This window comes from Athalia rosae, chromosome 3 (genome assembly GCF_917208135.1).
Source record: "Athalia rosae chromosome 3, iyAthRosa1.1, whole genome shotgun sequence".
NCBI lineage: Eukaryota > Metazoa > Arthropoda > Insecta > Hymenoptera > Athaliidae > Athalia > Athalia rosae.
Genome location: NC_064028.1, coordinates 13,899,778 through 13,904,777, shown reverse-complemented (window position 1 = coordinate 13,904,777; position 5,000 = coordinate 13,899,778). Strand labels below are relative to the sequence as shown.

Here is a 5,000-nt window from a genome sequence, read left to right as displayed (position 1 = left end):
AATCGGTAGTAGCGACGGGCGGTGTGTACAAAGGGCAGGGACGTAATCAACGCGAGCTTATGACTCGCGCTTACTGGGAATTCCTCGTTCATGGGGAATAATTGCAAGCCCCAATCCCTAGCACGAAGGAGGTTCAGCGGGTTACCCGGGCCTTTCGGCCAGGGAAGACACGCTGATTCCTTCAGTGTAGCGCGCGTGCGGCCCAGAACATCTAAGGGCATCACAGACCTGTTATTGCTCAATCTCGTGCGGCTAGAAGCCGCCTGTCCCTCTAAGAAGATTTATTTGTACGCCGGTAGTAAAAACCTCCCGACCGAAGCCGGGGGCCTTCGAGATACCGGAAAGTACGCCTATTTAGCAGGCTAGAGTCTCGTTCGTTATCGGAATTAACCAGACAAATCGCTCCACCAACTAAGAACGGCCATGCACCACCACCCACCGAATCAAGAAAGAGCTCTCAATCTGTCAATCCTTCCGGTGTCCGGGCCTGGTGAGGTTTCCCGTGTTGAGTCAAATTAAGCCGCAGGCTCCACTCCTGGTGGTGCCCTTCCGTCAATTCCTTTAAGTTTCAGCTTTGCAACCATACTTCCCCCGGAACCCAAAAGCTTTGGTTTCCCGGAAGCTGCCCGCCGAGTCATCGGAGGAACTTCGGCGGATCGCTAGCTGGCATCGTTTATGGTTAGAACTAGGGCGGTATCTGATCGCCTTCGAACCTCTAACTTTCGTTCTTGATTAAAGAAAACATTTTTGGCAAATGCTTTCGCTTCTGTCCGTCTTGCGACGATCCAAGAATTTCACCTCTAACGTCGCAATACGAATGCCCCCATCTGTTCCTATTAATCATTACCTCGGGGTTCCGAAAACCAACAAAATAGAACCGAGGTCCTATTCCATTATTCCATGCACACAGTATTCAGGCGAAAATAGCCTGCTTTAAGCACTCTAATTTGTTCAAAGTAAACGTACCGGCCCACCTCGACACTCAATGAAGAGCACCGCGATGGGATATTAGTTGGGCCGCCCCGAAAGGCTAAGCCCACCGGTAGGACGTCCCACAATCATGCCAGTTAAACACCGCGAGCGGTGAACCGACAGCGTGGGACACAGATTCAACTACGAGCTTTTTAACCGCAACAACTTTAATATACGCTATTGGAGCTGGAATTACCGCGGCTGCTGGCACCAGACTTGCCCTCCAATTGATCCTCGTTAAAGGATTTAAAGTGTACTCATTCCGATTACGGGGCCTCGGATGAGTCCCGTATCGTTATTTTTCGTCACTACCTCCCCGTGCCGGGAGTGGGTAATTTGCGCGCCTGCTGCCTTCCTTGGATGTGGTAGCCGTTTCTCAGGCTCCCTCTCCGGAATCGAACCCTGATTCCCCGTTACCCGTTACAACCATGGTAGGCGCAGAACCTACCATCGACAGTTGATAAGGCAGACATTTGAAAGATGCGTCGCCGGTACCAAGACCGTGCGATCAGCCCAAAGTTATTCAGAGTCACCAAAGTAAACGGCGGACGGGACGAACCCGCCACCGATTGGTTTTGATCTAATAAAAGCATTCCTCCCATCTCTGGTCGGAACTCTGTTTGCATGTATTAGCTCTAGAATTACCACAGTTATCCAAGTAAATGTGGGTACGATCTAAGAAACCATAACTGATTTAATGAGCCATTCGCGGTTTCACCTTAATATGGCTTGCACTGAGACATGCATGGCTTAATCTTTGAGACAAGCATATGACTACTGGCAGGATCAACCAGGGAGCTTTGTGTTATTGGTAGCTCTTTTCGTGTGTTGCCCCATGCCGCCGAGTCTTTGCCCGGTCGGCCACACGTTTTAATATAATATGTATATCTGGTACCGCACAACTTGTGTACGCGTACTAGCGCTCAGAGCGCTCTGTTCGACTTTGTGTTTCCTCGGGTGAAGACAATTTTTGTCGACTCCCCGGTGCAAATCGTTCGAATTATCCTTCTCGTATCCTTCGGCTAGATTGCAAGCGTCGGGAGTACGATTGGAAATCAATGTGTACCGTCTGCGAACAGACTGTGATACGCACGGAATGTGGCGAGTTGATGCCTCTGTTCGACTGCTTCCCTCGACTTGCGAGAGAAGACTTTCTGGTCACCGCATAAAGGGCCATTCGGTCTTAGACACCGACCCGCGGTTATGTAGTGTCGACGATTCAAATTGAATCATATTTTCTAGACGGAGCGAAGAACTCGCCCCTGCGAAACGTGAGCGCTCGGAAAAACTTTGAACTCGTGAGAGTGGTTCTTACCGGAACGAAACGAACGCCTGTGGTGCGAATCTCCGCTCAGACGAAAAATTTTCAAAATTCGAAAAAAATTTTTGTCTGCGTGTTCGTGACACGGTGAGGACGAAACCATAGCCCCGACAACAAACCCGCAAAGGAATGTCGAGATACGGGCCGAAACAAGTCGAAAGTTCCGAAACCCGAGGACTAGGTGCCGACCGACCGGTCGAGACCGCTCGGTGCATGAAGTATCAACGGTGCCGCTCGGACGTCGGAGCCGGCCGGTCATAACACGTGTTCCTTATGGGGCAAAACAGCAACGCGACCTGAAAAATTTGGCAGTACGTTGGAACTTAGTTCCATGCGAGAATCGTTGGGACTTTGAAAATTTTTCGATCCAACGAGTGATGCGCGACTCTTTCGGACTTTGAAAATTTTTCGATCCAACGAGTGATGCGCGACTCTTTCGGACTTTGAAAATTTTTCGTTTCAACGAGTGATGCGCGACTCTATCGGACTTTGAAAATTTTTCGATCCAACGAGTGATGCGCGACTCTTTCGGACTTTGAAAATTTTTCGATCCAACGAGTGATGCGCGACTCTTTCGGACTTTGAAAATTTTTCGATCCAACGAGTGATGCGCGACTCTTTCGGACTTTGAAAATTTTTCGATCCAACGAGTGATGCGCGACTCTTTCGGACTTTGAAAATTTTTCGTTCCAACGAGTGATGCGCGACTCTATCGGACTTTGAAAATTTTTCGATCCAACGAGTGATGCGCGACTCTTTCGGACTTTGAAAATTTTTCGATCCAACGAGTGATGCGCGACTCTTTCGGACTTTGAAAATTTTTCGATCCAACGAGTGATGCGCGACTCTTTCGGACTTTGAAAATTTTTCGATCCAACGAGTGATGCGCGACTCTTTCGGACTTTGAAAATTTTTCGATCCAACGAGTGATGCGCGACTCTTTCGGACTTTGAAAATTTTTCGATCCAACGAGTGATGCGCGACTCTTTCGGACTTTGAAAATTTTTCGATCCAACGAGTGATGCGCGACTCTTTCGGACTTTGAAAATTTTTCGATCCAACGAGTGATGCGCGACTCTTTCGGACTTTGAAAATTTTTCGATCCAACGAGTGATGCGCGACTCTTTCGGACTTTGAAAATTTTTCGATCCAACGAGTGATGCGCGACTCTTTCGGACTTTGAAAATTTTTCGATCCAACGAGTGATGCGCGACTCTTTCGGACTTTGAAAATTTTTCGATCCAACGAGTGATGCGCGACTCTTTCGGACTTTGAAAATTTTTCGATCCAACGAGTGATGCGCGACTCTTTCGGACTTTGAAAATTTTTCGATCCAACGAGTGATGCGCGACTCTTTCGGACTTTGAAAATTTTTCGATCCAACGAGTGATGCGCGACTCTTTCGGACTTTGAAAATTTTTCGATCCAACGAGTGATGCGCGACTCTTTCGGACTTTGAAAATTTTTCGATCCAACGAGTGATGCGCGACTCTTTCGGACTTTGAAAATTTTTCGATCCAACGAGTGATGCGCGACTCTTTCGGACTTTGAAAATTTTTCGATCCAACGAGTGATGCGCGACTCTTTCGGACTTTGAAAATTTTTCGATCCAACGAGTGATGCGCGACTCTTTCGGACTTTGAAAATTTTTCGATCCAACGAGTGATGCGCGACTCTTTCGGACTTTGAAAATTTTTCGATCCAACGAGTGATGCGCGACTCTTTCGGACTTTGAAAATTTTTCGATCCAACGAGTGATGCGCGACTCTTTCGGACTTTGAAAATTTTTCGATCCAACGAGTGATGCGCGACTCTTTCGGACTTTGAAAATTTTTCGATCCAACGAGTGATGCGCGACTCTTTCGGACTTTGAAAATTTTTCGATCCAACGAGTGATGCGCGACTCTTTCGGACTTTGAAAATTTTTCGATCCAACGAGTGATGCGCGACTCTTTCGGACTTTGAAAATTTTTCGATCCAACGAGTGATGCGCGACTCTTTCGGACTTTGAAAATTTTTCGATCCAACGAGTGATGCGCGACTCTTTCGGACTTTGAAAATTTTTCGATCCAACGAGTGATGCGCGACTCTTTCGGACTTTGAAAATTTTTCGATCCAACGAGTGATGCGCGACTCTTTCGGACTTTGAAAATTTTTCGATCCAACGAGTGATGCGCGACTCTTTCGGACTTTGAAAATTTTTCGATCCAACGAGTGATGCGCGACTCTTTCGGACTTTGAAAATTTTTCGATCCAACGAGTGATGCGCGACTCTTTCGGACTTTGAAAATTTTTCGTTCCAACGAGTGATGCGCGACTCTATCGGACTTTGAAAATTTTTCGATCCAACGAGTGATGCGCGACTCTTTCGGACTTTGAAAATTTTTCGATCCAACGAGTGATGCGCGACTCTTTCGGACTTTGAAAATTTTTCGATCCAACGAGTGATGCGCGACTCTTTCGGACTTTGAAAATTTTTCGATCCAACGAGTGATGCGCGACTCTTTCGGACTTTGAAAATTTTTCGATCCAACGAGTGATGCGCGACTCTTTCGGACTTTGAAAATTTTTCGATCCAACGAGTGATGCGCGACTCTTTCGGACTTTGAAAATTTTTCGATCCAACGAGTGATGCGCGACTCTTTCGGACTTTGAAAATTTTTCGATCCAACGAGTGATGCGCGACTCTTTCGGACTTTGAAAATTT

At 47.1% G+C, this 5,000-nt stretch overlaps 1 non-coding gene across 1 annotated transcript in view; it reads right to left on the bottom strand.

Moving 5' to 3' along the window:
- Window positions 1–1,769, bottom strand: part of LOC125500454 — a 1,914-nt gene extending 145 nt beyond the window's left edge. The window contains exon 1 of the ribosomal RNA XR_007277836.1: window positions 1–1,769. This exon is cut by the window's left edge and continues 145 nt beyond it. This is a non-coding gene — a ribosomal RNA (small subunit ribosomal RNA).
- Window positions 1,770–5,000: the final 3,231 nt, after the last annotated feature.